The 23,244-nt window shown below is 44.2% G+C and overlaps 1 long non-coding RNA gene and 1 pseudogene across 1 annotated transcript; both read right to left on the minus strand.

Annotated features, from left to right (window-relative positions):
- Positions 1–998: 998 nt before the first annotated feature.
- On the minus strand, positions 999–21,367 carry LOC121270213. The gene is made up of 3 exons (XR_005941494.1): positions 21,279–21,367; positions 17,493–17,610; positions 999–1,061 (listed from the first exon to the last, which is right to left on the minus strand). It is a non-coding gene; the product is annotated as an uncharacterized LOC121270213 (long non-coding RNA).
- On the minus strand, positions 7,941–10,494 carry LOC121270211 (annotated as a pseudogene).
- Positions 21,368–23,244: the final 1,877 nt, after the last annotated feature.

A 23,244-nucleotide genomic window follows, 5' to 3' on the forward strand; every position in this document is an offset into this window, starting at 1 on the left:
ATAATTTAACTTCATAATAGAGGTGTCACTGTGAAGAATGTTTAAGTCAGTAAGAATTGTCAGCAAGGATTAATCAGCACTTTCTAATTGGAAATGTTAACAGTGGAATCTTTCAGACACTGAATTGTAGATTTTACACCAAAGATCAATTTAGGATTGAAGTAAAAGTTCATCATTTTATAGTAAACTAGTTCCTGTTGAGAGTTTTTGTATTAATGGGAAAGATCACAGATGGCGCTTTTAGAAAGGAACCTTGCAGCCCCGAAAATCAGTGACATCTCCAGAATATTAAACTCCACCTAGTTATAGGGTTGTTAACATCAGCAGAAACAAACCAAATATTGTCAGACTATCAGACCTGGGTGTGATTAAAAGCAGCAGTAACAGAAAAGTCCAATCATTGCAGTCACTTGTGAACTCGCTCATGTCTCAGCAGGTGTTGTGACTGAGGGAATCCCGCCCCACACGAGGAGCAGGTGAATGGTCTGTCCCCGGTGTGAACTCACTGGTGTTCAGTGAGGATGGATGAAGACTTGAACTTCTCTCCACAGGTTGTGCAGCTGAATGGCTTTTTCTCAGTGTGAACTCGCTGGTGTGACCGAAGGCCAGATGACTGAGTGAATCCCTTCCCACACACTGAACAGCTGAACGGCTTCTCCCCTGTGTGAATATGTCGATGGATTTCGAGCCAGGATGAAGAATTGAATCCTTTTCCACAGTCCTCACATTTCCACGGTTTCTCCATGGTGCTGGTGTCTTTGTGTCTCTCCAGGTTGGACAATAAGTTGAACCTTGTCCACACACAGAAGATGTGTGCGGTTTCTCCCTACTGTGCAATTAGTTAAAGTTCTTTCCAAAGTCAATGCACTGGAATGCTCTCACTCGGTTGTGTGTGTCCCAGTGCTTTTCCGGTCTCGCTGATGTTTGAAATAGTTTCCTGCAGACAGAAGAGAGATATTTTTGTTCTTTCTCATTGAAAGCCGATGAATTGAATGACTGTCAGATCATGCTGTGATGTTAGGTTTGAGTTTCCTGTCTGTAAATCCACCCGTTCTAATTCCCTAGAAAAGAATTTACAAAACTCATCATTGTGAATACAGGATAGAAATTCTGAACAGACAATTCCAGTTTCTATGGAAAATGTTTTCCTCAATTGTTCCTGCAAAGCAGTAAATCCTCATCTCACACACTAACCCTACTCCCTGTGCTGGATCCAAAAGCCCAGAGTGACCAACTGTACAATATTTTACAGGATAGTCCCGTATTTGAGAGTCAACTGTCCTGGGCTTCATGGTGCCAGAACACTTAGTCCTGTAAACTGGACCTGCCTGGTTGTGCAGAACACTGTCCACTACTGTTTCTGTGTTCCAACAGCTCTGGCAGCCAATCCCCAACACAATGGCAGTATCACACGGACTCACTAAAGAGGATTACATCATTTACAAGATGAATTAATGGGTTAATATGTCCTGTTTGATAAACAAATAACCAGAAGGTGTTGACATGTTATCATCAACTTAGCAAGACATTACTAAAGTCAAAAGGGATTAATGCACAAAAGCTTGGGGTCCTGTACCATGTCTACCTTCGAATAGAGATTAGAATAATGTGCACACAACTCTTTCTGATGAGTCCTCCCTTGAGTATCCAGTAATCTCATGGTCTCTGTATGGAATGGGTTATGTAATAGAAATAAAAACATTAAACCAATGTCTCAGTGTTTCCTAGTTTCCAAGCTTATTTAAAGAGATATAGATAATTCTGTAAAAACACAAAGTATATGTAGCTTTTAGGGAGAAACACTCTAACAATGTGAAATGAATTCAATGATCTCTGATAGGTACAATATCCATTATTGGGAAATGTGTTTCCAGTCAGGAAGCAGGTGAATAGGCTCTCCCCACTTTATATTTGACATTTTTGTAGCTGTGATTATGATCAAATAATTTTACACAGAGACACACACACACACACACACAGGACAAACACCCGCTATGCAGGGTGAACTCACTGATGAGTCAGAAGTTTAAATAACTAAGTGAATCCTTTCCCACAAACAGAGAGGGTGAACAGTCTCAGCTCAGTGTGAATTTGCGGGTGTGTCCAGAGATTGGATGAATTAATGAATCTACTCTCACGTTCATATCACCTGCACAGTCGTTCCCCAGTGTGAACCTGTTGGTGATTCATCAGGTCAGTTGATTCCATGAATCCTTTCCCACACATGGAGCAAGTGAATCACTGTCTAACAGCAGGCTGTATGACTGAGTGAATCCCTACCCTCACAGGGAGCAGGTCTCCCTGTGTGAACTCGCTGGTGTCTCAAAAAGGTGCTTCATCGACTCTCTTCCCACACTCCGAGCATGAGATGATCTCTCCCCAGTGTGAGTGCGCTGGTGTGTCAGCAGGTTGTATGAGTGAGCAAATCCCTTCCCATACTTGGAGCAGGTGAACGGTCTCTCCCCAGTGTGAACTCGTTGGTGCCTCAGCAGGTAGGATGAACAAGTGAATCCTTTCCTACACTTAGAACAGGTGAATGGCCTCTTCCCCCATGCGAATTCGTTGGTGTGTCAGCGGGTTGGATGACTGAGCGAATTCCTTCCCACACTTGGAGCAGGTGAATGGCCTTTCTCCAGTGTGAACTCGCTGGTGGATCAGAAGGTGGGATGACTGAGTAAATCCCTTCCTACCCTCAGGGCAAGTGAACGGCCTCTCCCCAGTGTGAATTCACTGGAGTGTCAGCAGGTAGGATGAGGTCGTGAATCCCTTCCCACACTCAGAGCAGGTGAATGGTCTTTCCCTGGTGTGACTGCAATGATATGCAATGAGGTCAGATGATCACCTGAACCCTGTCCTGCAGTAAGAGCACCTGAACGGTCTCTCGTCAGTGTGAACACGTTGATGGGACATCAGTTCTCTGGAACTTTAATAACACCTCCCACAGACTGGGCATTTAAAAGGGTTCTCATCAGTGTGAACTCTCTGGTGTGTCAGCAGGGTGGATGAATCAGCAATTCCCTTCCCACACTTGTAGTAGGTCTCTCCCCAGTGTGACTGCTCCTATCAATTTCCACCTTGAATGGGTAATTGTAACCCTTCCCACAGTCCCCACGTTTCCACAGTTTCTCCCTGCTGTAGCTGCGTTTGTGGTTCGACAAGCCAGATGATCAGCTGAAGTCTTATCCACAGACAGAACATGTGCACAGTTGCTCTACACGGTGAATGGTGCTTATTCCCTCCATGTTCAAAATTGACACTCCGATTATGATGAATTGGGCAACTCTGTCAGATCCTGATGTGAAGGTGGGTTAGTGTTTCCTGACTTCTCATCGCCTGTGAAATTAATTTTAAACAGAAAAGCAAATGTGAGACTGAAATTGAGCCGAATGAATCTGGTAATTTGTGGGACCAGCACAAAGAGAAAGTGAAAATGAAAACTGTAGAATTGTCATTAAAAAGCCAATTGCTTTACTGATGCCCTTCAGGGAAAGGGAGCTGCCTGCTGGCCTGGACATACACAAGATTCTGGCATCTATGGGATGAGAGAGAGAGAAAGAGAGAGGTGGGAGGGAGAGAGAGAGAGAGAGAGAGAGAGATGGGAGAGGCAGGAGACAAAGGAGAGGGATTTCATATGTCTACAACTCGACCAGAAGTGTGACAGAATCTCCCAAACCCTCAGCTTCCATCGCCCAGAAAGACCAGAACAACAGTTGGATGAGAACAACATCACCTCCAAATTCCTCTCCAAGCCACACACTGTCCTGACTTGTCTGACATCCAGTACTGGATGAGCAGAAAAATTCCACCATTTAAATATTGCAAAGAACAAAGACACTGTCTTTAGTCCTCGCTACAAACTCACTTCCTAACCACTGACCCTATCCCTCTCCCGGACAACTGTCTGAGGCTGAACCATAGTTCACACCCATCCCAAAATATTTCCCCACAAGGTGTGCTTTCAACCACATGTCCACATCAATGCCAAGACCCCTTATTTCCACCTCAGTAACATCACACGACACCACCCTAGTCTCAGCTCATCTGCTGCTGAAACTCTCATCCATTTATTTGTTACCTCTAAACTTAACTATCCTAGCACACTCCCAGCCAGTCTCCCACATTCAACTTTTCTGTAAACTTGAGGTCATCTAAAACTCTGCTGCCCGTGTGCTAACTCACATCAAGTTTCGTACACCCACCATCCCTGTCCTCACTGACTACAGAGGCTTCCATTTAAGAAGAAACTAAATTTCAAAATTCTCATCCCTGTTTCAAATTTCTCCATGCGCTTGCCCCTTCCTGTCTCTGTAATCTCCTAAACATTCCTGATTTTAATCACCACACCCTTGGTGTCCACGCCCTGAGCTGTCAAGCCCAAAAGCTCTGAATTTCCTCCCTAAATCTCTCCTCCCTCTACCTTCCTTTCCTCCTTTAAAATACTCCTTAAAACCTACCTCATTGGCCAAACGATTGGTCACCAGTCCTCATATCTCCTTATATGACTCTGTGTCAAATGTTGCTTTATAATATAACTATGAAATACACTGGAAACATCTATTACATAAAAGGTGCTATATAAATACAAATTGTTGTTGTTGATTTGAACATTTATCACTGTTCCTTCATCATTGCTGGGTGAATAACCTGTAACTCCTTATTTAACATCATTGTGGGAGCACCTTCACCACACGGACTGCAGCAATTCAAGAAGATCAAACATCTTCTCCACAGGTAACTGGGGATGGTATTATTTGCTGCTGGTCTTGTTAGTGAAAGGGTAAGGGAGTGGGATTAGCTGATTTGCTCCTGCAGAGAGCCAGCATAGGCAGGATGGGCTGAATGGCCTCTGTCTGTATTGTAACCATTCAATGGTTTAATGATAAAGAACCGACACTGGACACTAGAGATCAACCAACCTCTCCATCACCATTACCTGCACTGCGCACGCTCCAGTCACAGCCCGGCCCCGCCCCCTCATTCACTCCGATTGGTATTCCAACCTTGGATTATTTCACCCCACCCCCACTAGAGCTACCTTGCTTGTCCTGCTCTCCACTCTTAATTAGCACATTCTTTTAGATAATATCACCACCTTTAACACCTCTTTGTTCTTTTGTCTGTGACATCTTTTGGTTATCTCCTCCTATCACTGCTTGCTTGTCCCAACAACAACCCCCCCATTCTCCACTCCCACCCCCCACCCCCCTTAAACCAGCTTATATTTCACCCCTTAACAAAAACAGAATTTCCTGGAAAAACTCAGCAGGTCTGGCAGCATCGGCGGAGAAGAAAAGAGTTGACGTTTCGAGTCCTCATGACCCTTCGACAGAACTTGAGTTCGAGTCCAAGCAAGAGTTGAAATATAAGCTGGTTTAAGGTGTGTGTGTGTGTGTGTGTGTGGGGTGGGGGGAGAGAGAGAGAGAGAAGTGGAGGGGGGCGGTGTGGTTGTAGGGACAAACAAGCAGTGATAGAAGCAGATCATCGAAAGATGTCAACAACAATAGAACAAAAGAACACATAGGTGTTAAAGTTGGTGATATTATCTAAACGAATGTGCTAATTAAGAATGGATGGTAGGGCACTCAAGGTATAGCTCTAGTGGGGGTGGGGAGAGCATAAAAGTTTTTAAAATATTTAAAAATAATGGAAATAGGTGGGAAAAGAAAAATCTATATAATTTATTGGAAAAAAAAGGAAGGGGGAAACAGAAAGGGGGTGGGGATGGGAGAGGGAGCTCAAGACCTAAAGTTGTTGAATTCAATATTCAGTCCGGAAGGCTGTAAAGTGCCTAGTCGGAAGATGAGGTGTTGTTCCTCCAGTTTGCGTTGGGCTTCACTGGAACAATGCAGCAAGCCAAGGACAGACATGTGGGCAAGAGAGCAGGGTGGAGTGTTAAAATGGCAAGCGACAGGGAGGTTTGGGTCATTCTTGCGGACAGACCGCAGGTGTTCTGCAAAGCGGTCGCCCAGTTTACGTTTGGTCTCTCCAATGTAGAGGAGACCACATTTCACCCCTTTCCTATTTCTACTTAGTTCTGTTGAAGGGTCATGAGGACTCGAAACATCAACTTTGTTCTTCTCCGCCGATGCTGCCAGACCTGCTGAGTTTTTCCAGGTATTTCTGTTTTTATTTTGGATTTCCAGCATCCGCAGTTTTTTTGTTTTAATTTCCGCCCTCTCTTTCTAATGGTCTGGAGCTGCGTCAATCAACTGGACATTGCGACGGTTTCAAACGCTGACAGCGGCCACAGACTCAGCCTGACTTGCTGATTCTTGGCAGCATTTTCTGTTTGGGAATTAGAGCTAGAGATGGATGGTCAGTTCCCCTCTGTCCGGAGAGATTCACATTCATTTTCCCAGCGCAGTGATTATCACGTTTACGTTACATGAGAAAGTCCCCGGCTCAATCCCGGCTGGAAATCTCAGCTCAATCCCAGCTGGAAGCTTTGTGTTTATAATTGTTACTGACGAGGAATTAACAGTGAGTTTAGTTTCACGTCGAACAGTGACAGTTACTGTTGTCTCATTCTTTAAAAGCTCATTCTTCACCTTCAAACATGTAACGATAAGTGAGAGAAACTGATCCACAGTGACCCGAAAATAAGATACTGCAGATGCTGTAAATCTGACCTCAAAACTGAAAATGTTGCACTCAGCAGGTCAAACAGCATCATTCACAATGAATGCTTCAGGTCGGTGAACTTTTATCCAAACTGGAAAAATTCCGAGATTTAACAGTTTACTAACAAGTACAGAGTCTGAGAAAACAGGGGCAGAGAGGAGGAAAGATCAAATTGTCTTGTGATAGGAATGGAAGGCTGGAGAGTAAATGACAAAGGGGACGATGTTGCAACATGGGGTGACAATTAAAGAAACGAATGGGGCAAGTGAACAAATAAGACAAGTTCAGAGGAGGGATAAATGGTAACAGCAGGACTTTTACCAGCATCCACTGCCTAAAAATGGAAGTGATGATTATGATCTGAAATTGTTGAAATTAATGTTAATTCTGGAAGGCTGTGAAGTGAACAATCAAAAATGAGCTGCTGCTCCTCGAGCTTCTGTTGGGCTTCATGAGACCTTACAGGAGGCCGAGGACTAAGAGGTCAGACCTGAAGTGAGGCTGAGAATTAAAATAGTAAATGAGAAGAAGCTCAGGATCACACTTGCAGAGTGATTGTTGATTTTACACGAAGCAGTCACCCAATCTGGACATAGTCGCCACAGTGTGGAGGAGACCACATCATGAGCAGTGAATGCAGAATACTAAATTGTAAGAAGTAGAATTAAATCACTGTCACCTGGAAAGTGTGTTTGGGGAACTGGAACGTGGAAAGGGAGGAGGTGGCAATGAATCTGTTTCAATAAGTTTGTAACAGGCCAATGCACAGTTCTTCTGCTGTGCTATATATTTCAAAGGGAATTATCAAATGCTTTTACCACTATGATCTTGGCTGGTGGACTTTAATGTTTTCACTTTTCTCTGTTGATCTATCCAGGAGGATTGATGTTGTAAGAAGGCTTGGTCTGTAAAATACAGTCACTGTGAGCTTGATAGTGGAAATTTGTACATCAAAGTGCATTGATACCTGATCACCAGTCGAGTGAGTGAGCTTGTAACAGTGTAACTGAAATGATCACAGCTACTGCAGGCTACACAGCTACTCTGGCTACAATTTGAAAAGAAAGGATCGGGGTGCAGACCCACCCAGCTGGACAACAGAGGAGAGGCATTGGAGGAGGATGGAGTTGTCAGTGGTAGTCAATGGTCAGTCTGCTGCCATTGTCCTTCTAGATGGTAGTGGTCATGGGTTTGGAAGGTGCTGTCTAAGGAGCCTCAGTGAGTATGGAAATGGGCGAGGGAGAGCACTTCAAAGGAATTAACTTGTGTTATATATATTAAAAAGACTCGGCAAACTGTGTGGTTAACACAAAGCTGATTTATTTTTTTCTGTATCCAGAATATCAACACCTATAACTGGCCTGGAGTTTATTAACATCAGTAGAAACAGACCCCAATGAACATGGTTCAGTCCTGGATGTGATTTAACAGAAAAATCCAATCATTGTCGTGACTTGTAAACTTGTTGGTGACTCAGCAGAGTGGATGACCGAGTGAATCTCTTCCCACACTCGGAACAGGTGAATGGTCTCACCCCAGTGTGTGCTCTCTTGTATCTCAGCATGTGGGATAACTGAGCAAATCCCTTCCCACACAAGTAGCAGGTGAATGGCATCCGCCAGTGTGAACTCGCTGGTGCACAGTGAGTTGAGATGATTGCTTGAATCCAGTCCCACAGTGAGAGCACCTGAACGGTCTCTCGTCAGTGTGAAAACGTTTATGGGACATCAGTCCCCCGGAACTTTTATAGCACTTTCCACAGTCTGAGCATTTGAAAGGTTTCTCCCTAGTGTGAACTCGCTGGTGTCTCAGCAGGTTGGCTGCCCAAGAAAATCCCTTCCCGCACTCGGAGCAAGTGAACAGTTTCTCCCCAGTGTGAACTCGCTGGTGTACAGTGAGTTGAAATAATGCCTTGAAACTCTTCCCACACTCGGAGCAGGTGAATGATTTCTCCCCGGTGTGAACTCGCTGGTGTGTAATCAGCTGGGACGATCGAGAAAATCCCTTCCCACACACAGAGCAGGCGAATGGCCTCTCCCCAGTGTGAGTGCGCTGGTGTACAGTGAGTTGAGATGATCGCTTGAAACCAGTCCCACAGTGAGAGCACCGGAACGGTCTCTCGTCAGTGTGAACACGTTGATGAAGCAGCAGTTCCCATGAACTTTTATAGCACTTCCCACAGTCTGCACATTTAAAAGGTCTCTCCCCAGTGTGAACTCGTTGGTGTCTCAGCAGGTTGGAAGACTGAGTGAATCCCTTCCCACACTCGGAGCAGGTGAATGGTTTCTCCCCAGTGTGAACTCGCTGGTGTGTAATCAGCTGGGATAATCGAGAGAATCCTTTCCCACACACAGAACAGGTGAACGGTCTCTCCCCCGTGTGAGTGCGTCGATGAGTTTCCAGCTCACACGGGTAACTGAATCTCTCCTCACAGTCCCCACATTTCCACTGTTTCTCTCCAATTTGAACAGTGCTTTTTCCTTCCATGTTCAAAATGCTATGCTGTTCAGGTTACAATGTATTGGGCGACTCCTTCAGATGCTGTTTTCTGACTGCAAATCCTCCCCTTCTAGCACCCTGTGAAATGATTTAAAACAGAAAAAGGGAGTGAGAGCGAACCCACAAAAACACAAAGGCATGTTGTGAAATTGAGCTGAATGAAAAGCGAGAGAGAGAAAGAAAACAGGGGGTGAAGGAGAGGGATTTTATATTTCTACAGCTTGAACAGAACTGTGAGGAAATTTCCTAAACCCTCAACCTGCACCACCTAGAAGGACTAGGGTAGCTGGTGTATGTGAATACCATCACCTCCCAAGTTCCCCTCCAAGTCACACACTGTCCTGACTTCTATGACATCCAGTATTGGATAAGCAGAAAATTCCTCCATTTAAATATTGGGAAGACTGAAGCTGTTCTCTTCAGTCGCCACTACAAACTCCATTCCCAGCCACCAACTCTATCCCTCTCCCTGGTAATTGCGTGAGGCAGAACCAGACTGTTCACAACCATGGAAAATTATTTCACCCCAAATTGAACTTCCAAACACATATCCGCATCATCACCAAAGCCGCCTATTTGCACCTCAGTAACACCGCCCAACTGCACCCTCATCTCAGCTCATCCGCTGCTGAAACCATCACCTATTCCTTTGTTACCTCTAGACTTAACTATCCTAACACACTCCCAGCCGGCCTCTCACGTTCAACATCCCTGTGATCTCGTGGTCATCCAAAACTCGGCTGCTCGTATATTTACTCGCACTCAGTCTTACTCACCCATCACTCCTGCGCTTACTGACATATAAAGGTTCCTGTTTAAGAAGCAACAAAATTTTAAATTTCTCATCCTTGTTTTCAAATCCCTCCATGGTCTCATCCCTCCATTTCTCTGTAATCTCCTGCAGCCTCACAACCCTCCAAGGGTTCTCATTCCGGCTTCCTGACTTTAATCGCTCCATCCTTGGTGTCCACACCCTGAGCTCAAAGGCCATAAGGAGTGAAATTTTCTCCCTAAACCTCCCGCTCTCTTTTTCCCTTTCCTACTTCAAAATTCTCCTTAAAACCTACCTCTTTGACCAAACCTTTGGCCATCTGCCCTCTTACCTCTTTACATGAAATGTGTTATACAAATACACATTGTTGTTGTTGATTTGGACAGATATCGCTGTTCCTTCATAATCGTTGTAACTCTTTATCTAACATCATTGTGGGATCACCTTCACCACATGGATTGCAGCGGTTCAAGAAGGTCAAACATCATCTTCTCCAAAGGTAACTGGGGATGAGTAATATCTGCTGCTGGTCTTGTTAGTGAAAGGGCAGAGGAGAGGGAATGGCTGATTTGCTCTTGCGGAGAACCAGCACATACAAGACTGACTGAGGGGCTTGGCCTAAATAGCCAAGTGGTTATGGTACTGGGTTTGTAACCCCAAGATCAAGAGTTCAAATCTCACAATGGCAAACTATGAAACAATGTAATTTCATCTGAAACAGATGGAAACGGGTTTGTACTCAAAAGAGTTACAAGACTGACTGACGCCTCATCGCCATTACGCACACTGCGCATGCTTCATCACAGCTAGGCCCCGCCCCTTCATTCACTCCGATTGGTTGGACGACCAGTCCCGCCCCCTCCTCCTATTGGTCCGGAGCTTCCGTCAATCACCCGGGCATTGTGACGGTTTCAAACGCTGAGAGCGGTCACAGACTCAGCCTGACTTGCTGATTCTTGGCAGCGTTTTCTGTTTGGGAATTAGAGCTAGAGATGGATGGTCGGTTCCCTTCTGTCCGGGGGTGGGGGGGTGGATTCACACTCATTTCCCCAGTGCAGTGATTGTCACGTTTACTTTACATGAGGAAAGTCCCCGGTTCAATCTAGGCGGGAAGCTTTGTGTTCAACATTGTTACTGACGAGGAATTAACAGTGAGTTTAGTTTCATGTTGAACAGAGTGACAGTTACTGTTGACTCATTGTTTAAAAACTCCTTCTTCACCTTTAAACAGGCAGCGATAAGTGAGAGAAAACTGATCCACACTGACCCAAAAACAAGATACTGCAGATGCTGCAAATCCGACCTCAAAACAGAAAATGTTGGAAACACTCAGCAGGTCAAACTGCATCATTCTCAGTGAATGTTTCAGGTACCTGAACTTTTATCCAAACTGGAAAAAATCCGAGATTTAACAGCTTGCAAAGAAGTACAGAGTCAGAGAAAACGAGCAGGCAGGAGAAAAGAACAAACGGTCTTGTGAAAGGGTAGAAGGCTGGAGAGAGTAAATGACAAAGGGGACGATGGTGCAAGGCACATTGGATGGTAATGAGACAATAAACTAATGGGACAAAAGAAGGAGCTAAAGAGGGATGAGGGATAAATGGTCACAGTAGAACCTTGTGTCTGAAAAAATGGTAGTGATGATTATGATCTAAAATTATTGAATTGAATGTTGAGTCTGGAAGGTTGTAAAGTGACCAATCATAGACGAGCTGCTGTTCCTTGAGTTTGTGTTGGACTCAAGAAGAGTCATACGGATTCGAAACATTAACACTGACTTTCTCGTTACAGATGCTGCTAGACCTGCTTAACTTTTCCAGCATTTTCCGTTTCTTTGTTTCAGATTTCCAGCATTTGCAGTATTTTACTTTTATCTTAGATTTTGGAGGAGGATGGTTTGGTCAATGGTGTCAAAGACTGCAGACTGGCTGAGAAGGACACTGAGAGATAGTTTACCTTAGTCACACTCACATAGGATGTAATTTGTGATTTTGTGAAGAGTTGCTTCAATACTATGGCAGGGGAAAAATCTTATTGGAGGGATTCAAAAATAGAATTCCAGGAAAGATTTGGGAGGTGACAAGGACTTTGGAGAGGAAAGGGAGGTTGGAGATGGGGCAGGAGTTTGCAAGGTCACTATGGTCAAGGGTTGGTTTTATTGAGGGGTGGGGGGGACTGATCTTGACAGATCTGAAGGACAGAGGGACAGTACCTGAAGAGAGAGAACCGTTAACAATGTCAGTTAAAATGGGGAAGTTGGATGATAAGCAGATTAGTGGGAATAGGGTTAATGGAGCAGGAGGTGGGTCTCATGGACAGGATGAGCTCTGAGAGGGCATGAAGGAAGGTGAGAGAGAATTGAAGGAAATATGTGGGTTCAGGCCTCGGACAAAGAGGAACCTGACAGGCAGTTTAGCCCGGTAGGCTCATGGAGGCAGTGAAGCAGCTGATCGGATTGTCTCAATCTTACTGACAAAGAAGCTCCATTTACCTCCTCACATTTGTTTTTCTTTTATTCATTTATGGGGTGCGGGTGTTAGCATTTATTGCCCATCCCTAATTACCCTTGAGAAGGTGATAGGGAGCTGCCTTATTCAATCACTGCAGTCCATGTGGTGTAGGTACACTCACAGTGCAGTTAGGGGGGGAGTTCCAGGATTTTGACCCAGCGAAAGCGAAGGAACAGCAATATATTTCCAAGTCAGGATGGTGAGTGGCTTGGAGGGGAACTTCCAGGTGGTGATGTTTCCATATGTCTTCTGCCCTTCTCCTTCAAGATGGTAGTGGTTGGTAGTTTGGAAGGTGCTGTCGAAGGAGCCTTGGTGAGTTGGAGGTAAGTGTGGAGGAGAAAGGAGAGGGAGAGCACTTCAAAGGAATTAACTTGTGTTATAGATATTAAAAAGACTCCGCACACTGTGTGGTTAATGCAAATCTAATTTATTTCAATTTTATCCAGAATATTAACACCTATAACTGGGCTGTGGTTTATTAACATCTGCAGAAAAAGACCCCAATTCAGTCCTGGAAGTGAGTAACAGCAAAATCCAATTACTATAGTTACTTATGCACTCGTTGATGTTTCATCAGGTGGGATGACTGAGTGAATCTCTTCCCATAGTCAGAATAGGAGAATGGTCTCTCCCCAGTGTGAGTGCGCTTGTGTTCAGTGAGGTCAGTTGATCGCCTGAACCCAATCCCACAGTCAGAGCACCTGAAAGGTCTCTCGTCTGTGTGAACATGTTGATGGGACATCAAGTCCCCGGAACTTTTATAGCACTTCCTGCAGTCTGGGCATTTAAAAGTTCTTTCCCCAGTGTGACCTCGCTGGTGTATCAGCAAGCTCGAGGACTGAGTGAATTCTTTCCCACACTCAAGGCAGGAGAATGGCCTCTCCCCAATGTGAACTTGCTGATGCGTGAGCAGGTCGGATGTCCAAGTGAATCCCTTCCCACACTGGGAGCAGGTGAATGACCTCCTCCCAGTGTGAACTTGCTGATGTATCAGCAAGGAGGATGACCGAGTGAATCCCTCCCCACAATCGGAGCAGATAAATGGTGTCTCCCCAATGTGAATGCGCCGGTGTGTCAGCAGGTTGGATGACCGATTGAATTCCTTCCCACAATTGGAGCAGGTGAATGGCCTCTCCCCTGTGTGAGTGTGCTGGTGTACAGTGAGGGGAGATGATTTCCTGAACCCAGTCCCACAGTGAGAGCACCTGAACAGTCATCAGTGTGAATACATTGATGGGACATCAGCTTCCCTGAACTCTTGAAGCACTTCTCAGTCTGGACATTTAAAACATTTCTTATCTGTGTGAATTAGCTGGTGTGTCAGTAGGTTGGATGACTGAGTGAATCCTTTCCCACACTCAGAGCAGGTGAATGGCCTCTCCCCAGTGTGAACTCACTGGTGTCTTGTCAGGTGGCATGATCGAGTGAAACCTATCCTGCAGTCAGGGCAGGTGAATGGCCTGTCCCTAGTGTGAGTGCGCCAATGTGTTTCCAGCTGAACAGGAAAATTATATCCCTACCCACAGTCTTCACATTTCCATGGTTTCTCCCTGTTGTGAGTGCATTTGTGTTTTGACAGGCCAGATGATCAGCCGAAGCCTCGTCCACACACAGAACACATGTACGGTTTCTTTCCACTGTGAACAGTGCTTTTTTCTTCCATGTTTAAAATCCGATGATATTCAGATTATGATAAATTGAGTCACTCTGTCAGATCCTGAGGCAATGTTTGGTTTCTGCTTCCTAACTGTAAATCCCCACATTCTAATACTCTGTGAATTTGATATAAAACAGAAAAAAGAGTGAGAGAGAACCCACAAAAACATAAAGGCAGGTTGTGAAATTGAGCTGAATGAATCTGGTAATTTGTGGGGCCGGTACTAGGAACATGTGACCATGAAAGCAGCCGGGTTGTCAGAAAAACCCAACTGGTTCAATAAAGTTCTTCAAAATGGGAACCGGTTTTGGGCCTACACAAGACTTCGATTTTAAGGGTGGAGAGAGAGAGCAGTGGGAGAGGAAGATGGTGAAGGACAAAGCTTTGACATCAACAACTTGATGAGAACTTTGACAGAATCACCCAAAACCTCAAATTCCACCACCTAGATGGACCAGGGTAGCAAGTGTATGTGAACACCATCACCTCCAAATCACACACCGTCCTGAATTGTCTGATGTCAAGTACGGGATGCGCAGAAATTTCCTCTGAAGCTGAACCAGATTGTTCACAACCATGGTGTCATATTTGACTCCCAAATAAGCTTCCAATCACATACCCACATCATCACCAAGATCACCTATTTCCATCCCAGTGACAAGGCCAACTCCACCGTCATCTCAGTTTATGTACTGCAGAAACCATCATCCATTCCTCTGTCACCACTATACTAAACTATCCTAACACACTCCCAGTCGGCCTCCAACATTAAACCACCTTGCTCCACCCCCATAATCTTGAGGTCATCCAAACTCTGCTGCTCATGTGTTTAGTCACACCAAGTCTTGGTCATCCACTACCACTGTGCTCACTGACTTATAAGGACTCCCAGTTAAGAATCACCAATTTTGAAAATTCTCATCCTTGTTTTCCTCCATGGTTATGATCATCCCTATCCCCGTAATCTCCACCAGCCACACAATCCCTGAGATCACTGCAATCATCTAATTCCAGCCTCTTGAGAATTCCCGATTTTAATCGCTGCATCATTGGCAACTGTTCTATCATTTGCCTCGGCCACAAGCTCTGGAAGTTCCTACTTAAACTTCTCTGCCTCTCCAACTCATTTTTCTCCTTTAAGATATTCCTTCAAACCTACCTCTTTAACCTCACCTGTCCCAATATCTCCATATATGGCTCAGTGTCAAATCTAACTTTGTAACATTTCTATGAAATGTCTTGGAAAGTTTTATTCTGTTAAAGGCACAATATAAATACAAATGATTGTTAATGGCTTAGACATATATCGTTGCCTCATCAATAACTCAAAGTGTGAAGCAGCTTGATGGACAATTGTTCACATTCTGTCATTGGAAAAACTTCAAAACCTTGCCCCCTACAAATATGGCGGCCACGTTTGCGTTCTGCTGCAAATCGCCCCCAATAAAGATGGCGGCCGCTAAGCTGCGGCCCCGCTCTGTGCAAAGGGCGAGGGGCTGTCCCGGGTACTGGCAGGTTCTTTTTCGAAGTTTGGGGTTTACGTAACATGTTTACGAAGCCTATTCAATCACCCGCCGGATCCATCGATCCCTTCGCCCCGCCGTACCCACTTTTACTGATTACGGATGCAAGAAAGAAGGTATTCTGCATCGCCATAAATCACGCAGTGCGCATGTTTCATTCAGCCTAGCTCCGCTCCTCATTCACTCCGATTGGCTGGAGAGACAGCCGCTTTCACTCGCTCACTACAGCTGCGCCCGCTGCTTTCCTATTGGTCCGAAGCTGCTGTCAATCAGCCGGGCATTGTGAGCTGTCCCATATATGTGTTATAGATATAATATAGTAATATATCATATATTAACTATATATATAATATAATTTTTTAAAGTTCATTCACGGGATGTGGGCTTCACTGGCTGGGCCAGTATTTATTGCCCATCCCTAATTGCCCTTGAGAATGTGGTGGTGAGTTGCCTTCAAGAACTGCTGCAGTCCATGTGGTGTAGGTATACCCACAATGCTGTTAGGAATAGAATTAAATGATTTTGACCCAGCAACAGTGAAGGAATGGCGATATATTTCCAAGTCTGGATGGTGAGTGGTTTGGAGCGGAACTTCCAGGTGGCGGTGTTCCCATCAATCTGCTGCCCTTGTCCTTCGAGATGGTGTGGTCATGTGTTTGAAAGGTCCTGCTGAAGGAGCCTTGGTGAGTTCCTGCCATGCATCTTGTAGATGGTACGCACAGCTGTCACTGTTTGTCAGTGGTGGAGGGAGTGAATGTTTGTGGATGGAGTGCCAATCAAGCGGGCTGCTTTGTGCTGCATGGTGTCAAGCCTCTTGAGTGTTGTTGGAGCTGCACTCCTCCAAGCAAGTGGAGAAGTAACTCATCTCCTGACTTGTGTCTTGTAGATGGTGGAGAGGCTTTGGAAAGTCAGGAGGTGAGTTACTTGCGGCAGGATTCCCAGCCTCTGACCTGCTCTTGTAGCAACAGTATTTATATGGCTAGTCCAGTTCAGTTTCTTGACAATGGTAAACCCCAGGATGTCGATAGTTAGGGATTCAGTGATGGTAATGCCACTAAATATCAAGGGGTGATGGTTAGATTCTCTCTTGTTGTAGATGGTCATTGCCTGGCACTTGTGTGGCGTGAATGATACTTGCCACCTGTCAGTCAAAGCCTGGATATTGTCCAGGTCTTGCTGCATTTGGACATGGACTGCTTCAGTAGCTGAGAATTCGCAACATTGTGCAATCATCAGTGAACATCCCCACTTCTGACCTTATGATGAGAGGAGGGTCATTGATGAAGCAGCTGAGATGGTTTGGCCTAGGATAATGCCCTGAGGAACTCCTGCAGTGATGTTGTGGAACTGAGATGATTGACCTCCCAACAATCACAACCATCTTCCTTTGTGCTAGGTATGAATCCAAGCAGCGTAGATATCCCCTCTATTCTCATTGACTCCAGTGTGGCCAGGGACCCTTGATGCCACACTCGGTCAAATACTGCCTTGATGTCAAGGGCAGCCACTCTCACTTCACTTTTTGAGTTCAGCTCTTTTGTTCATGTTTGAACCACAGCTGTAACGAGGTCCAGAGCTGAGTGACCCTGGCGGAACCCAAACTTATCATTAATGAGCAGATTATTTCTAAGCAAGTGCCACTTGATACAAAAACAGGCCCAATCTCAATGTGGTGATGAACATTTTTGTTCACCAGTTAAGCTTTGAGCGACACTGTTACCATTGATAATTTTCCATGTACCCCATCAATGACTACATGAGTCCAGTGTGATTACTCAGCCCTCGGTTGCACTTTGAGCATGTGCAGTACAAATGGTTCATGTGGCGCATGCTGATCAGGAGCCAGTAGGAGATGACACTGAATTACAGAGAATATCGAATCCAGAAACAGAGCATTCTGTTCAACTGACCTGTGCTGGTGTTTATGTTCCACACAAGACACATTCCATTCCATCAACTTCTTGTTTGCTTTTCAGCATTACTTTCTTTCAGGTACCAGCACTGAATTAAAATCAAAATACTGGAAATCTGAAATAAAAACAGAAAGTGATGGAAAAACTCAACAGGTTGTTTCCACCAATTTGTACCAGCACTGATCTTTGTGAAGTTTAGCCCTCAACCTTTTTCCAATCTGAAAATTCAGATGGAGATGGGAGTGAATTGCGCAGATTGTATCAGGGAGGAAGGTACAGACTTTCGGGTATCTACATACTTTAAGAGCCTATACTGTGTATTGTGCTGACATTAAAATATAATAATTTTCATATTATTGTGATTTATTGTAAAGGTAGGTTAATAGTGGGGGTTGGAATATTTTCTCTGTGTGGATATGTGGGGGGGATTTAATAGAATTGGAGACAGCTGAGGTGGAGCTTTTGAGTGATCAAAAGGGAAGCTTGGTTTGAAATGCTAAATATATAAACATGACTGAAGTTTTAGAATCTGAGGTGTGAAGGCCATTTGCATTTTTCCATAAATTAGGTTAGTTTGAATTTCAAAGAGATGGTAAGATGTTACACCTAGCCTAAGAAGCTAAGCCAAACTGTGTGTTTATTTTTCCCAAAGGTTACTGATGATGTGAGTACAATGAAAGATTTACAGTATGAGAAAAGTAAAGTTGCAAAGATATATTGGGACATTGGAATTTACATTAAAAAGAGAGAAGCATATATAATGGAGGTGAGGTTATGTGCAAGGGGGAAGGCATTCTAAAATCTAACACAAATGTGAAAATCCTCCAGCCTCTATGCATTAAATTGCTGTCTACAGCAACTGAAGCTAAGAAAACCCACTTTGAATATCACTGCCCAAAGTATTGTGTGCTTTGCCTGGATCTGTTAAACTTATATTTTGCTTTACTGTTGCCTTAACGGAGGTGTAACTGAGAGCTAGATTAATTAGGAGATTTAGGAGTTATTATAATCATAATTTGTAGACTAATATATGTACTTAACATCTTTTCTCCTGTTAATAAATGTTTAATTTACTTCTGTAAAAAAAACTCAAATTGTGGCTGTACTTATTACGATTGAATTCAAGGTACGTATCTCAAAATAAAATACAAATTGCAAAACAGTACTGGCAGCTGTTTCAAGTTTCCCTCTGGGATTTGAGCAGCTTGGCATTTACCATCCGCTGTGCCATAACAGCGCCCCGGGTCCCGATCTCGATTAGGAAGCCGATACGTTGAAGTTTGTGTTCCCAATTCAAGTTATCAATGGCAGATTGTTTGCCCAGAACACCCCGCGCTTCGAAAAGTCCCCTATCAATGACGATAGGAGTCCAGTGCGCAGGTGCAGTGTGGGTGTGCGCTCTGAGCATGCTCAGTGTCAGTCATGGTGCCAGAGTGAGGAGGAGCGGACGGTTCGGGAGGCGGGAGGAGATTGTGAGCACAGGGTAGGAATGGAAACCGCGGCTGGACTGAGAACTGGAGCAACTTCTGGGGTAGGCCCCAGGCCCCGTGTTTACCCCGCGGTGGCTGGACGGGGAGGATTTGGAAACACTTTTGTGGATCCGCAAACCCTGAGGAATAATTGTCAGCTCCTGGTTTGCAGCTGCGGGGCTTCTCCCTCCCGGGAACAGGCCCAGGTTAACGGCCGCCATCCTGGGTCAGCGAGTGGAGGATGGTTCATGTCAGAGGATGGGGGAGGGGGGACAATAAATAAGAGGTTACACTTTGGGCTCAAACCAATGAGGATCTGATCTGTGTTTGGGAAACTGTTAACAAATGGCCCCTTTTAAAACATGATCTCCAGTTGTAGAATTTATTAAAAGGATACAGAGAATTATCCAACACTTTATTTGAATTTCAGCCCAGGGAGGAGGGAGAGTGCTTGAGATGGGGATTTACAGCTTTGGGAGAACAAGAGAGGAAAACATTTTCCATAGAAACTAGAATTAACTGTTCTGAATTTCTATGCTGTGCTTACAATGAGGACTTTTGAAATCTCTTCTTACAGGGCATCAGAAGGGAGAATTTATAGACTGGTAACTCAGACAAAACATCACATCAAGATCTAACAGAGTCACGCAATTCATCAGGAGCTGAATATCACCGGCCTTTGAATGTGGAAGGAGAAATGTTTGCCTGTTCTGACTGTAGAAAAAAAAATCACTCATCTATATGACTGGAAAAGCATCAAGACACACTCACACTGGTGAGTGTTCCAGTGCACTGACTGTGCAAAGAGCTTTAGCTAGTTACGCAACCTGAAAAAAATTACAGTATTTACAGTGGGGAGAAACCATACACGTGTCTGTGTGTTTGGACTAGGATCCAACCTGGAGAGACACAAGGACACCCGCACCATGGGGAAACCGTGGAAATGTGGGGACTGTGGAGCTGGATTCATTTCCCCATCCCAGCTGGAAATTCATCGGCGTATTCACACTGGGGAGAGGCCGTTCACCTGTACTGATTGTGGGAAGGGTTTCACCCAGTTATCAAATCTTCTTACACACCAGCGTGTTCACAGTGGTGTGAGGCCATTCAGCTGTTCTGTGTGCGGGAAGGGATTCATGAGCTCATCTAACCTGGGGACTCACCAGCGAGTTCACACTGGGGAGAGGCCGTTCACCTGCTCTGTGTGTGGGAAAGGCTTCACTCAGTCATCTGCTCTGCTGACACATCAACTTGTTCACAGTGATCAGAGATTGTTTAAATGCTCTGACTGTGAGAAGAGTTTCAAAGGACCAATAAATTTGCTCAAACACCAGCGAGTTCACACTGGGGAGAGGCCGTTCACCTGCTGTGTGTGTGGAAAGAGATTCACTCGGTCGCATAACCTGCACAGACACCAACGAGTTCACACTGGGGAGAGGCCTTTCAACTGCCCCATCTGTGGGAAGAGTTTCACTTTTTCATCTAACTTGAAGAGACACCAGAAGTTTCACATATGACAACAGGGGTTGGATTCTGCTGTTATTGCTGCTGTGAATCACATCCACATTTGAACTATGTTCATTCTGAGAGCTGGGGTTGGATTTTCACTTCCTGAAGAGGGTGAGAACTGGGACTTGTGCGACTTGAAAATTACTTTCCTGGTCAGAGGCATTGGATCCGCTGCCTCTGAGACAATTTGTGATTTTCAAAGTGTCAATTAACTCACCACCAATTAACCATCTGAATAACCACCAATGAACCAACTTAATCTCATTAAAGAACTTGTTAAGGAGCCTGTCTGGAACAGAATGGGATTTCAATCTTTTCTTCTGGATTCTAAATTGATTTATGGGGTACAGGTTGTTTGCAATAAATCCCCAATTGTGAATGAAATCATCAGGTTCTACAGGACTTCACCATCGGGCAGGACTGAACACTTTAAATGGTCATTTCAAAAGATTTATTAACCATTAAAAGATGGAAAGGTAACAAGTTAGAAAGATGAAATCAAAATTTCAATTAACAGTAAGAGGAGAATGTTTAACAATTAAACAGACTTCTTAATGTTGCTCGGTCGATCAGGCTGAAGATGTGAAGTGAGGATAACCCTCCATCATTCGATACACAGATAACATGCTAACAAAATGCCTTCTCGCAACCTTCATTTTTACACTTAAAAGATGTTGTAAGCCCTCCTTAGCCAAGTTGTTGGAAATGGCTAATTGGTCTATAATTTGTCAAGAATGTGGCAAGGGCGAACTCCATTGGTTTTAGCTAATTTACCACATTGCCTTAAACTTAGAACAGTGCCTACCTTTAAGCTGTGTCTCTTATCTTGGTGTCTTTACAGGAGCCCATTCATTTAGATAGACTCAACAACCAAGGACAGTGTGTGTTCCTGATAGGGAGCGAGTCCAGGGCTTATCCCATTTCTTTCCCAGCTGTTACAGCACTTTAATTCTCTCATAAGAAATGCTAATGGAGAAATACAGAAACAACATAAAGTGACTTCTACTTAACCACCAATCATCTGTTGCTCATCAGTCACTGCTTCGTGATACTGTTTTGGGTTAGTTTCTTGTAAAAGCTTAACATCAAAATGGCTTTTCATCTCAGTGTTAGCAGAAAATTGTGTTTTGAGCTTGTTAGCTTATTACAATGAATATGACATGAAATGAACCTGAAAATGATTGGGCTATGCTAAAATCTAGTACCCCGGCTTACTTACAGGATGATGCCAGACATGTTAGTGCACAGCTGTTAGAGTTACCATGAGTCAAAAGAAAGTTCATTTTCATTTTTTTTTTGTAAAATTTGAGGGATAGACTTGTTTCGGTTCGAGCGCTGTACCTTGATTTGATGTCCGTGCGCACTTCTGTTGTCTTTATTGTCCTGGTCATTTCATGAGCTGCCAGCTCCCCTCTGCAAAGCAGCAGCAAACCTCAAAATAGCTGCCATCTGCCTTTACTGCTGGCGTCAGACAGGAAGCCCCCTGCCCCCGGAGGAACTTGGTGTCTCAGGTTGGATGCTGAGTTCACCTCCTGCCAAAACAGCTCATTTACACTTAAAAATAATGTCACAAGAGCAATGCAGTTCAGGTGCAGTATCCGGACTCGGAATTCATCCAGTGTCAGGTTCTCAACCCTCTTTAAAAATCCAGCTCTTGGAGTTTATTCCTCCTGATATTAATAATCCCTGTAACAGGGCTGGAGTTTAATATTCTGGTTAAATGCCAAATAAATCACTTTGGTGTCAAACACACAGTGTGTGGAGTATTTGTTTTCGCCAGGATAAGAGGAGACAAATTGAAATCCTGTTCTTGACTGTTCCATTTCTGGGCCTTTTCTCCTCTGTTAAAGAAAATTTGTATTTCTGCAGAGCCTTTCATGACATCAGGATGTCCCAAGCCAATTACAGCCAATGACATTCCTTTGAAGTGTAGTCAATGTTGTAATGTAGGAAACACAGCAGCTAATTTATGCACAGCAAGATACCATAGACATCAAATTGATAACACCCAGATGATCTGTTTCAGTGATGTTGATTGAGGGATAATTATTAACCAAGATTCTGGGGAGAAGTACCCTGCTCTTTGAAATAGTGTCAATGAATATCTTATACCCGTCCATTCTCTCAGTGCCGTCACTGACAGTGCAATGCTCCCTCAATACTGCAGTGGAATGTCAGCCTGGATTTTATGCTCATCTTTCTGGATGTGGATTTGAACCCACAACCTCCTGACTCAACATGAAAATGCAACCACTGAGCCACGACTAACACATCATCAGTCTGGATTATTTCAGTTCCTAGCCTGTTGATTACTCTCATGGACAAGTCCCAGCTACCCATACCTTCCAGAGTGTCTCTCCTAGTCTTGGTAGCAAACATCATCTCACTTTTCTACAAAGGAGGAAGAGAGAAAATGGGGAAGTAGAAACCAGTTAGTCTAACATCAATAATTGGCAAAATGTAGGAATCTATCATGAGGGATGTGTTAACAGGGCATTTAGAAAATCATTAACTGATTGAGCAGAGCTTTAACTGATTGAGCAGAGCCAATATGGATTTATGAAAGGGAAATCATGTTTGACAAATATGTTCAGAGCTTTTTGAAAACATAATAAGTCAGGAAGATAACTAGGGTATCAGTAGATGTGTATTTGGATTTTCAAAAAGCATTTGACAAGGGGTAATTACAAAAAATTCGGTCTGGTGTTTGGGGGTATCTTAGCATGGACTGAAGATTGGTTAATGGTCAGAAAACAGAGAGTAGGAATAAA

The sequence above is a fragment of the Carcharodon carcharias genome, chromosome 27 (genome assembly GCF_017639515.1).
Source record: "Carcharodon carcharias isolate sCarCar2 chromosome 27, sCarCar2.pri, whole genome shotgun sequence".
Classification (NCBI taxonomy): Eukaryota; Metazoa; Chordata; class Chondrichthyes; order Lamniformes; family Lamnidae; genus Carcharodon; species Carcharodon carcharias.